The 10,663-nt window shown below is 45.4% G+C and overlaps 14 non-coding genes and 10 pseudogenes across 14 annotated transcripts; all 24 read left to right on the top strand.

The window, feature by feature from the left end:
- Window positions 1–234: 234 nt before the first annotated feature.
- LOC144066497 (5S ribosomal RNA) lies at window positions 235–353 on the top strand (annotated as a pseudogene).
- A 317-nt stretch (window positions 354–670) lies between these two features.
- On the top strand, window positions 671–789 carry LOC144066493 (5S ribosomal RNA; annotated as a pseudogene).
- A 316-nt stretch (window positions 790–1,105) lies between these two features.
- On the top strand, window positions 1,106–1,224 carry LOC144066489 (5S ribosomal RNA; annotated as a pseudogene).
- Window positions 1,225–1,540: 316 nt separating this feature from the next.
- On the top strand, window positions 1,541–1,659 carry LOC144066495 (5S ribosomal RNA; annotated as a pseudogene).
- A 316-nt stretch (window positions 1,660–1,975) lies between these two features.
- LOC144066456 (5S ribosomal RNA) lies at window positions 1,976–2,094 on the top strand. Its single transcript, XR_013297621.1, has one exon. It is a non-coding gene; the product is annotated as a 5S ribosomal RNA (ribosomal RNA).
- A 316-nt stretch (window positions 2,095–2,410) lies between these two features.
- LOC144066468 (5S ribosomal RNA) lies at window positions 2,411–2,529 on the top strand. Its single transcript, XR_013297633.1, has one exon. It is a non-coding gene; the product is annotated as a 5S ribosomal RNA (ribosomal RNA).
- Window positions 2,530–2,845: 316 nt separating this feature from the next.
- Window positions 2,846–2,964, top strand: LOC144066513 (5S ribosomal RNA). The gene has a single exon (XR_013297663.1). It is a non-coding gene; the product is annotated as a 5S ribosomal RNA (ribosomal RNA).
- A 316-nt stretch (window positions 2,965–3,280) lies between these two features.
- LOC144066400 (5S ribosomal RNA) lies at window positions 3,281–3,399 on the top strand. The gene has a single exon (XR_013297572.1). It is a non-coding gene; the product is annotated as a 5S ribosomal RNA (ribosomal RNA).
- A 312-nt stretch (window positions 3,400–3,711) lies between these two features.
- LOC144066500 (5S ribosomal RNA) lies at window positions 3,712–3,830 on the top strand (annotated as a pseudogene).
- Window positions 3,831–4,146: 316 nt separating this feature from the next.
- Window positions 4,147–4,265, top strand: LOC144066348 (5S ribosomal RNA). The gene has a single exon (XR_013297523.1). It is a non-coding gene; the product is annotated as a 5S ribosomal RNA (ribosomal RNA).
- Window positions 4,266–4,581: 316 nt separating this feature from the next.
- LOC144066445 (5S ribosomal RNA) lies at window positions 4,582–4,700 on the top strand. Its single transcript, XR_013297610.1, has one exon. It is a non-coding gene; the product is annotated as a 5S ribosomal RNA (ribosomal RNA).
- Window positions 4,701–5,017: 317 nt separating this feature from the next.
- On the top strand, window positions 5,018–5,136 carry LOC144066411 (5S ribosomal RNA). The gene has a single exon (XR_013297580.1). It is a non-coding gene; the product is annotated as a 5S ribosomal RNA (ribosomal RNA).
- Window positions 5,137–5,451: 315 nt separating this feature from the next.
- LOC144066496 (5S ribosomal RNA) lies at window positions 5,452–5,570 on the top strand (annotated as a pseudogene).
- Window positions 5,571–5,886: 316 nt separating this feature from the next.
- On the top strand, window positions 5,887–6,005 carry LOC144066483 (5S ribosomal RNA). Its single transcript, XR_013297649.1, has one exon. It is a non-coding gene; the product is annotated as a 5S ribosomal RNA (ribosomal RNA).
- A 315-nt stretch (window positions 6,006–6,320) lies between these two features.
- LOC144066486 (5S ribosomal RNA) lies at window positions 6,321–6,439 on the top strand (annotated as a pseudogene).
- Window positions 6,440–6,755: 316 nt separating this feature from the next.
- Window positions 6,756–6,874, top strand: LOC144066491 (5S ribosomal RNA). The gene has a single exon (XR_013297651.1). It is a non-coding gene; the product is annotated as a 5S ribosomal RNA (ribosomal RNA).
- Window positions 6,875–7,190: 316 nt separating this feature from the next.
- Window positions 7,191–7,309, top strand: LOC144066482 (5S ribosomal RNA). The gene has a single exon (XR_013297648.1). It is a non-coding gene; the product is annotated as a 5S ribosomal RNA (ribosomal RNA).
- Window positions 7,310–7,625: 316 nt separating this feature from the next.
- Window positions 7,626–7,744, top strand: LOC144066485 (5S ribosomal RNA; annotated as a pseudogene).
- Window positions 7,745–8,060: 316 nt separating this feature from the next.
- On the top strand, window positions 8,061–8,179 carry LOC144066487 (5S ribosomal RNA; annotated as a pseudogene).
- Window positions 8,180–8,519: 340 nt separating this feature from the next.
- On the top strand, window positions 8,520–8,638 carry LOC144066499 (5S ribosomal RNA; annotated as a pseudogene).
- A 316-nt stretch (window positions 8,639–8,954) lies between these two features.
- LOC144066434 (5S ribosomal RNA) lies at window positions 8,955–9,073 on the top strand. The gene has a single exon (XR_013297599.1). It is a non-coding gene; the product is annotated as a 5S ribosomal RNA (ribosomal RNA).
- A 317-nt stretch (window positions 9,074–9,390) lies between these two features.
- Window positions 9,391–9,509, top strand: LOC144066480 (5S ribosomal RNA). The gene has a single exon (XR_013297645.1). It is a non-coding gene; the product is annotated as a 5S ribosomal RNA (ribosomal RNA).
- A 316-nt stretch (window positions 9,510–9,825) lies between these two features.
- Window positions 9,826–9,944, top strand: LOC144066423 (5S ribosomal RNA). The gene has a single exon (XR_013297588.1). It is a non-coding gene; the product is annotated as a 5S ribosomal RNA (ribosomal RNA).
- A 316-nt stretch (window positions 9,945–10,260) lies between these two features.
- Window positions 10,261–10,379, top strand: LOC144066388 (5S ribosomal RNA). Its single transcript, XR_013297561.1, has one exon. It is a non-coding gene; the product is annotated as a 5S ribosomal RNA (ribosomal RNA).
- Window positions 10,380–10,663: the final 284 nt, after the last annotated feature.

Below are 10,663 nucleotides of genomic sequence, written 5' to 3'. Positions count from 1 at the left end.
GTGCCCAAATTGGGGTAAATTGCGTCAAAAATAGTGGTTGCATTGTAACTGGTCCTGGGTGGTTCTGGTTGGTCCATTTACCCTGAAATTTTGTCTCATATGAGGGTAGACGTATATTGACCATTTTGTATAAAATAATCTTCCAGGGTGGTTGTGAAGTAAAGTTATGCCACAATCAATGTGCCTACTCGATCCACATGCATTTCCAAATGGGATTTGTTCAGCGACAATGTCGCTCACGGCCATACTACCCTGAAAACGCCCAATCTCGTCTGATCTTGGAAGCTGAGCAGGGTTGGGCCTGGTTAGTGCCTGGATGGGAGACCACTTGGGAATACAAGGTGTTGTAAGCATCTTGGCAAAACCATTTTCAACATTTCATGGATGTTCATCTCCTTTTGACCTTCTAAATCATGAAAGACTTCCCCCCTCTATACATCTCGCAACATTTTATTGAAGCTATCCTTCTGATAATCTACATTCCTGTAGTTGTAGAAGTAATAAACCAAAAGAAGAGCAAGCGGCAACAAAGTCGACTCCTTCAACGAAGGATTCTCCAAAGAGGACCCTTCGCCCTCCACACCGGATCCAAATATCCAAATACACGATCCACATGCAAGACTATGGCCCGTTCCGATTTCCAAAGGGGGATTTGTTCAGGGATAATGTTGCTAACGGCCATACTACCCTGAAAACGCCTGATCTCGTCTGATCTTGGAAGCTAAGACGGTTTGGGCCTGGTTAGTACCTGGATGGGAGACCGCTTGGGAATACCAGGTGCTGTAAGCATGTTGTCAAAACCCGTTTTGACATTTCATGGATGTTCATCTCCTTTTGACCTCCTAAATCATGAAAGACTTCCCTCCTCTGCACATCTCACAACATTTTATTGAAGCTCTCCTTCTGATAATCTTCATTCCTGTAGTTGTAGAAGTAATAAAGCAAAAGAAGAGCAAGCGGCAACAAAGTCGACACCTTTAACGAAGGGTTCTCAAAAGAGGACCCCTCACCCTCCACACCGGATCCAAATATCCAAATACACAATCCACATGCAAGACTATGGACCGTTCGGCTTTCCAAAGGGGATTTGTTCAATGACAATGTCGCTCACGGCCATACTACCCAGAAAACGCCCGGTCTCGTCTGATCACGGAAGCTAAGCAGGGTTGGGCCTTGTTAGTACCTGGATGGGAGACCGCTTGGGAATACCAGGTGCTGTAAGCATCTTGTCAAAACCATTTTCGACATTTCATGGATGTTCATCTCCTTTTGACCTCCTAAATCATGAAAGACTTCCCTCCTCTATACATCTCGCAACATTTTATTGAAGCTATCCTTCTGATAATCTACATTCCTGTAGTTGTAGAAGTAATAAAGCAAAAGAATAGCAAGCGGCAACAAAGTCGACTCCTTCAACGAAGGGCTTTCCAAAGAGGACCCCTCGCCCTCCACACCGGATACAAATATCCAAATACACGATCCACATGCAAGACTATTGACCGTTCAACTTTCCAAAGGGGATTTGTTCAGAGACAATGTCGCTCACGGCCATACTACCCTGAAAACGCCAGGTCTCGTCTGACCTCGGAAGGTAAGCAGGGTTGGGCCTGGTTAGTACCTGGATGGGAGACTGCTTGGGAATAACAGGTGTTGTAAGCATCTTGGCAAAACCATTTTCAACATTCCATGGATGTTCATCTCCTTTTGACCTCCTAAATCATGAAAGACTTCCCTCCTCTATACATCTCGCAACATTTTATTGAAGCTATCCTTCTGATAATCTACATTCCTGTAGTTGTAGAAGTAATAAAGCAAAAGAATAGCAAGCGGCAACAAAGTCGACTCCTTTAACGAAGGGTTCTCCAAAGAGGACCCCTCACCCTCCACACTGGATCCAAATATCCAAATACACGATCCACATGCAAGACTATGGACCGTTCGGCTTTCCAAAGGGGATTTGTTCAGCGATAATGTCGCTCACGGCCATACTACCCTGAAAACGCCCGATCTCGTCTGATCTCAGAAGCTAAGTAGGGTTGGGCCTGGTTAGTACCTGGATGGGAGACCGCTTGGGAATACCAGGTGCTGAAAGCATCTTGTCAAAACCATTTTCGACAATTCATGGATGTTCATCTCCTTTTGACCTCCTAAATCATGAAAGACTTCCCTCCTCTGCACATCTCACAACATTTTATTGAAGCTCTCCTTCTGATAATCTTCATTCCTGTAGTTGTAGAAGTAATAAAGCAAAAGAAGAGCAAGCGGCAACAAAGTCGACACCTTTAACGAAGGGTTCTCAAAAGAGGACCCCTCACCCTCCACACCGGATCCAAATATCCAAATACACGATCCACATGCAAGACTATGGACCGTTCGGATTTCCAAAGGGGATTTGTTCAGTGACGATGTCGCTCACGGCCATACTACCCTGAAAACGCCCGGTCTCGTCTGATCACGGAAGATAAGCAGGGTTGGGCCTTGTTAGTACCTGGATGGGAGACCGCTTGGGAATACCAGGTGCTGTAAGCATCTTGTCAAAACCATTTTCGACATTTCATGGATGTTCATCTCCTTTTGACCTCCTAAATCATGAAAGACTTCCCTCCTCTATACATCTCGCAACATTTTATTGAAGCTATCCTTCTGATAATCTTCATTCCCGTAGTTGTAGAAGTAATAAAGCAAAAGAAGAGCAAGCGGCAACAAAGTCGACTCTTTTAACGAAGGATTCTCCAAAGAGGACCCTTCGCCCTCCACACCGGATCCAAATATCCAAATACACGATCCACATGCAAGACTATTGACCGTTCAACTTTCCAAAGGGGATTTGTTCAGAAACAATGTCGCTCACGGCCATACTACCCTGAAAACGCCCGATCTCGTCTGATCTCGGAAACTAAGCAGGGTTGGGCCTGGTTAGTACCTGAATGGGAGACCGCTTGGGAATACCAGGTGCTGTAAGCATCTTGTCAAAACCATTTTCGACATTTCGTGGATGTTTATCTCCTTTTGACCTCCTAAATCATGAAAGACTTCCCTCCTCTGCACATTTCGCAACATTTTATTGAAGCTCTCCTTCTGATAATCTTCATTCCCGTAGTTGTAGAAGTAATAAAGCAAAAGAAGAGCAAGCGGCAACAAAGTCGACTCCTTTAACGAAGGATTCTCCAAAGAGGACCCTTCGCCCTCCACACCGGATCCAAATATCCAAATAAACGATCAACATGCAAGACTATGGACCGTTCGGATTTCCAAAGGGGATTTGTTCAGCGACAATGTCGCTCACGGCCATACTACCCTGAAAACGCCCGATCTCGTCTGATCTCGGAAGCTGAGCAGGGTTGGGCCTGGTTAGTGCCTGGATGGGAGACCGCTTGGGAATACCAGGTGCTGTAAGCATCTTGTCAAAACCATTTTCGACATTTCATGGATGTTCATCTCCTTTTGACCTCCTAAATCATGAAAGACTTCCCTCGTCTGCACATTTCGCAACATTTTATTGAAGCTCTCCTTCTGATAATCTACATTCCTGTAGTTGTAGAAGTAATAAAGCAAAAGAATAGCGGCAACAAAGTCGACTCCTTCAACGAAGGGCTTTCCAAAGAGGACCCCTCACCCTCCACACCGGATCCAAATATCCAAATACTCGATCCACATGCAAGACTATGGCCCGTTCGGCTTTCCAAAGGGGATTTGTTCAGCAACAATGTCGCTCTCGGCCATGCTACGCTGAAAACGCCCGATCTCGTCTGATCTCGGAAGCTAAGCAAGGTTGGGCCTTGTTAATACCTGGATGGGAGACCGCTTGGGAATACCAGGTGCTGTAGGCATCTTGTCAAAACCATTTTCGACATTTCATGGATGTTCATCTCCTTTTGACCTCCTAAATCATGAAAGGCTTCCCTCCTCTATACATCTCGCAACATTTTATTGAAGCTATCCTTCTGATAATCTACATTCCTGTAGTTGTAGAAAAAATAAAGCAAAAGAAGAGCAAGCGGCAACAAAGTCGACTCCTTCAACGAAGGATTCTCCAAAGAGGACCCTTCGCCCTCCACACCGGATCCAAATATCCAAATACTCGATCCACATGCCAGACTATGGCCCGTTCCGATTTCCAAATGGGATTTGTTCAGCGACAATGTCGCTCACGGCCATACTACCCTGAAAACGCCCGATCTCGTCTGATCTCGGAAGCTAAGCAGGGTTGGGCCTGGCTAGTACCTGGATGGGAGACCGCTTGGGAATACCAGGTGCTGTAAGCATCTTGTCAAACACATTTTCGACAATTCATGGATGTTCATCTCCTTTTGACCACCTAAATCATGAAAGACGTCCCTCCTCTGCACATCTCACAACATTTTATTGAAGCTCTCCTTCTGATAATCTTCATTCCTGTAGTTGTAGAAGTAATAAAGCAAAAGAAGAGCAAGCGGCAACAAAGTCGACTCCTTTAACGAAGGGTTCTCCAAAGAGGACCCCTCACCCTCCACACCGGATCCAAATATCCAAATACACGATCCACATGCAAGACTATGGACCGTTCGAATTTCCAAAGGGGATTTGTTCAGCGACAATGCTGCTCACGGCCATACTACCCTGAAAACGCCCGGTCTCGTCTGATCTCGGAAGCTAAACAGGGTTGGGCCTGGTCAGTACCTGGATGGGAGACTGCTTGGGAATACCAGGTGTTGTAAGCATCTTGCCAAAACCATTTTCAACATTTCATGGATGTTCATCTCCTTTTGACGTTCTAAATCATGAAAGACTTCCCCCCCTCTATACGTCTTGCAACATTTTATTGAAGCTATCCTTCTGATAATCTACATTCCTGTAGTTGTAGAAGTAATAAAGCAAAAGAATAGCAAGCGGCAACAAAGTCGACTCCTTCAACGAAGGGCTTTCCAAAGAGGACCCCTCGCCCTCCACACCGGATACAAATATCCAAATACACGATCCACATGCAAGACTATTGACCGTTCAACTTTCCAAAGGGGATTTGTTCAGCAACAATGTCGCTCACGTCCATACTACCCTGAAAACGCCCCATCTCGTCTGATCTCGGAAGTTAAGCAGGGTTGGGCCTGGTTAGTACCTGGATGGGAGACCGCTTGGGAATACCAGGTGCTGTAAGCATCTTGTCAAAACCATTTTCGACATGTCATGGATGTTCATCTCCTTTGACCTCCTAAATCATGTAAGACTTCCCTCCTCTATACATCTCACAACATTTTATTGAAGCTCTCCTTCTGATAATCTTCATTCCCGTAGTTGTAGAAGTAATAAAGCAAAAGAATAGCAAGCGGCAACAAAGTCGACTCCTTTAACGAAGGGTTCTCCAAAGAGGACCCCTCACCCTCCACACCGGATCCAAATATCCAAATACACGATCCACATGCAAGACTATGGACCGTTCGGTTTTCCAAAGGGGATTTGTTCAGCGACAATGTCACTCACGGCCATTCTACCCTGAAAACGCCCGATCTCGTCTGATCTCGGAAACTAAGCAGGGTTGGGCCTGGTTAATACCTGAATGGGAGACTGCTTGGGAATACCAGGTGCTGTAAGCATCTTGTCAAAACCATTTTCGACATTTCGTGGATGTTTATCTCCTTTTGACCTCCTAAATCATGAAAGACTTCCCTCCTCTGCACATTTAGCAACATTTTATTGAAGCTCTCCTTCTGATAATCTTCATTCCCGTAGTTGTAGAAGTAATAAAGCAAAAGAAGAGCAAGCGGCAACATAGTCGACTCCTTTAACGAAGGATTCTCCAAAGAGGACCCTTCGCCCTCCACACCGGATCCAAATATCCAAATACACGATCTAGATGCAAGACTATGGAATGTTCGGATTTCCAAAGTGGATTTGTTCAGGGACAATGTTGCTCACGGCCATACTACCCTGAAAACGCCCCATCTCGTCTGATCTCGGAAGTTAAGCAGGGTTGGGCCTGGTCAGTACCTGGATGGGAGACTGCTTGGGAATACCAGGTGTTGTAAGCATCTTGGCAAAACCGTTTTCAACATTTCATGGATGTTCATCTCCTTTTGACCTTCTAAATCATGAAAGACTTCCCCCTCTATACATCTCGCAACATTTTATTGAAGCTATCCTTCTGATAATCTACATTCCTGTAGTTGTAGAAGTAATAAAGCAAAAGAATAGCAAGCGGCAACAAAGTCGACTCCTTCAACGAAGGGCTTTCCAAAGAGGACCCCTCGCCCTCCACACCGGATACAAATATCCAAATACACGATCCACATGCAAGACTATGGACCGTTCGGATTTCCAAAAGGGATTTGTTCAGCGACAATGTCGCTCACGGCCATACTACCCTGAAAACACCCGGTCTCGTCTGATCACAGAAGCTAAGCAGGGTTGGGCCTTGTTAGTACCAGGATGGGAGACCGCTTGGGAATACCAGGTGCTGTAAGCATCTTGTCAAAACCATTTTCGACAATTCATGGATGTTCATCTCCTTTTGACCTCCTAAATCATGAAAGACTTCCCTCCTCTGCACATTTCGCAACATTTTATTGAAGCTATCCTTCTGATAATCTACATTCCTGTAGTTGTAGAAGTAATAAAGCAAAAGAAGAGCAAGCGGCAACAAAGTCGACTCCTTTAACGAAGGATTCTCCAAAGAGGACCCTTCGCCCTCCACACCGGATCCAAATATCCAAATACCCGATCCACATGCAAGACTATGGACCGTTCGGGTTTCCAAATGGGATTTGTTCAGCGACAATGTCGCTCACGGCCATACTACCCTGAAAACGCCCGATCTCGTCTGATCTCGGAAGCTAAGCAGGGTTGGGCCTGTTTAGTACCTGGATGGGAGACCGCTTGGGAATACCAGGTGCTGTAAGCATCTTGTCAAAACCATTTTCGACAATTCATGGATGTTCATCTCCTTTTGACCACCTAAATCATGAAAGACTTCCCTCCTCTGCAGATCTCACAACATTTTATTGAAGCTCTCCTTCTGATAATCTTCATTCCTGTAGTTGTAGAAGTAATAAAGCAAAAGAAGAGCAAGCGGCAACAAAGTCGACTCCTTCAACGAAGGATTCTCCAAAGAGGACCCTTCGCCCTCCACACCGGATCCAAATATCCAAATACACGATCTAGATGCAAGACTATGGAATGTTCGGATTTCCAAAGTGGATTTGTTCAGGGACAATGTTGCTCACGGCCATACTACCCTGAAAATGCCCCATCTCGTCTGGTCTCGGAAGTTAAGCAGGGTTGGGCCTGGTTAGTACCTGGATGGGAGACCGCTTGGGAATACCAGGTGTTGTAAGCATCTTGTCAAAACAATTTTCAACATTTCATGGATGTTCATCTCCTTTTGACCTTCTAAATCATGAAAGACTTCCCCCCTCTTTACATCTCGCAACATTTTATTGAAGCTATCCTTCTGATAATCTACATTCCTGTAGTTGTAGAAGTAATAAAGCAAAAGAATAGCAAGCGGCAACAAAGTCGACTCCTTCAACGAAGGGCTTTCCAAAGAGGACCCCTCGCCCTCCACACCTGATCCAAATATCCAAATACACGATCCACATGCAAGACTATGGACCGTTCGGCTTTCCAAAGGGGATTTGTTCAGCGACAATGTCGCTCACGGCCATACTACCCTGAAAACACCCGGTCTCGTCTGATCACAGAAGCTAAGCAGGGTTGGGCCTTGTTAGTACCAGGATGGGAGACCGCTTGGGAATACCAGGTGCTGTAAGCATCTTGTCAAAACCATTTTCGACAATTCATGGATGTTCATCTCCTTTTGACCACCTAAATCATGAAAGACTTCCCTCCTCTGCAGATCTCACAACATTTTATTGAAGCTCTCCTTCTGATAATCTTCATTCCTGTAGTTGTAGAAGTAATAAAGCAAAAGAAGAGCAAGCGGCAACAAAGTCGACTCCTTTAACGAAGGGTTCTCCAAAGAGGACCCCTCACCCTCCACACCGGATCCAAATATCCAAATACACGATCCACATGCAAGACTATGGACCGTTCGGCTTTCCAAAGGGGATTTGTTCAGCGGCAATGTCGCTCACGGCCATACTACCCTGAAAACGCCCGGTCTCGTCTGATCACGGAAGCTAAGCAGGGTTTGGCCTTGTTAGTACCTGGATGGGAGACCGCTTGGGAATACCAGGTGCTGTAAGCATCTTGTCAAAACCATTTTCGACATTTCATGGATGTTCATCTCCTTTGACCTCCTATATAATAAATTGAAATTGAAATTGAAATCATGTAAGACGTCCCTCCTCTGTACATCTCACAACATTTTATTGAAGCTCTCCTTCTAATAATCTTCATTCCCGTAGTTGTAGAAGTAATAAAGCAAAAGAAGAGCAAGCGGCAACAAAGTCGACTCCTTTAACGAAGGGTTCTCCAAAGAGGACCCCTCACCCTCCACACCGGATCCAAATATCCAAATACACGATCCACATGCAAGACTATGGAGCGTTCGGCTTTCCAAAGGGGATTTGTTCAGCGACAATGTCACTCACGGCCATAATTCCCTGAAAATGCCCGGTCTCGTCTGATCACGGAAGCTAAGCAGGGTTGGGCCTTGTTAGTACCTGGATGGGAGACCGCTTGGGAATACCAGGTGCTGTAAGCATCTTGTCAAAACCATTTTCGACAATTCATGGATGTTCATCTCCTTTTGACCTCCTAAATCATGAAAGACTTCCCTCCTCTGCACATCTCACAACATTTTATTGAAGCTCTCCTTCTGATAATCTTCATTCCTGTAGTTGTAGAAGTAATAAAGCAAAAAAAGAGCAAGCGGCAACAAAGTCGACTCCTTTAACGAAGGGTTCTCCAAAGAGGACCCCTCACCCTCCACACCGGATCCAAATATCCAAATACACGATCCACATGCAAGACTATGGACCGTTCGGCTTTCCAAAGGGGATTTGTTCAGCGACAATGTCGCTCACGGCCATACTACCCTGAAAACGCCCGGTCTCGTCTGATCACGGAAGCTAAGCAGGGTTGGGCCTTGTTAGTACCTGGATGGGAGACCGCTTGGGAATACCAGGTGCTGTAAGCATCTTGTCAAAACCATTTTCGACATTTCATGGATGTTCATCTCCTTTTGACCTCCTAAATCATGAAAGACTTCCCTCCTCTGCACATTTCGCAACATTTTATTGAAGCTCTCCTTCTGATAATCTACATTCCTGTAGTTGTAGAAGTAATAAAGCAAAAGAATAGAGAGCGGCAACAAAGTTGACTCCTTCAACAAAGGGCTTTCCAAAGAGTACCCCTCGCCCTCCACACCGGATACAAATATCCAAATACACGATCCACATGCAAGACTATGGACCGTTCGGCTTTCCAAAGGGGGATTTGTTCAGGGATAATGTTGCTCACGGCCATACTACCCTGAAAACGCCCGATCTCGTCTGATCTTGGAAGCTAAGAAGGTTTGGGCCTGGTTAGTACCTGGATGGGAGACCGCTTGGGAATACCAGGTGCTGTAAGCATGTTGTCAAAACCAGTTTTGACATTTCATGGATGTTCATCTCCTTTTGACCTCCTAAATCATGAAAGACTTCCCTCCTCTGCACATCTCACAACATTTTATTGAAGCTCTCCTTCTGATAATCTTCATTCCCGTAGTTGTAGAAGTAATAAAGCAAAAGAAGAGCAAGCGGAAACAAAGTCGACTCCTTTAACGAAGGGTTCTCCAAAGAGGACCCCTCACCCTCCACACTGGATCCAAATATCCAAATACACGATCCACATGCAAGACTATGGACCGTTCGGCTTTCCAAAGGGGATTTGTTCAGCGACAATGTCGCTCACGGCCATACTACCCTGAAAACGCCCGATCTTGTCTGATCTCAGAAGCTAAGTAGGGTTGGGCCTGGTTAGTACCTGGATGGGAGACCGCTTGGGAATACCAGGTGCTGTAAGCATCTTGTCAAAACCATTTTCGACAATTCATGGATATTCATCTCCTTTTGACCTCCTAAATCATGTAAGACTTCCCTCCTCTATACATCTCGCAACATTTTATTGAAGCTATCCTTCTGATAATCTACATTCCTGTAGTTGTAGAAGTAATAAAGCAAAAGAATAGCAAGCGGCAACAAAGTCGACTCCTTCAACGAGGGGCTTTCCAAAGAGGACCCTTCGCCCTCCACACCGGATCCAAATATCCAAATACACGATCCACATGCAAGACTATGGACCGTTCGGCTTTCCAAAGGGGATTTGTTCAGCGACAATGTCACTCACGGCCATTCTACCCTGAAAACGCCCGATCTCGTCTGATCTCGGAAGCTAAGCAGGGTCGGGCCGGGTTAGTACCTGGATGGGAGACTGCTTGGGAATACCAGGTGCTGTAAGCATCTTGTCAAAACCATTTTCAACATTTCATGGATGTTCATCTCCTTTTGACATCCTAAATCATGAAAGACTTCCCTCCTCTGCACATCTCGCAACATTTTATTGAAGCTCTCCTTCTGATAATCTACATTCCTGTAGTTGTGAAGTAATAAAGCAAAAGAATAGCAAGCGGCAACAAAGTCGACTCCTTCAACAAAGAGCTTTCCAAAGAGGACCCCTCGCCCTCCACACCGGATACAAATATCCAAATACACGATCCACATGCAAGACTATGGACTGTTCGGAT

This window comes from Stigmatopora argus, chromosome 20 (assembly GCF_051989625.1).
Source record: "Stigmatopora argus isolate UIUO_Sarg chromosome 20, RoL_Sarg_1.0, whole genome shotgun sequence".
Classification (NCBI taxonomy): Eukaryota; Metazoa; Chordata; class Actinopteri; order Syngnathiformes; family Syngnathidae; genus Stigmatopora; species Stigmatopora argus.
This window is presented reverse-complemented; position numbering and strand designations above follow the sequence as displayed.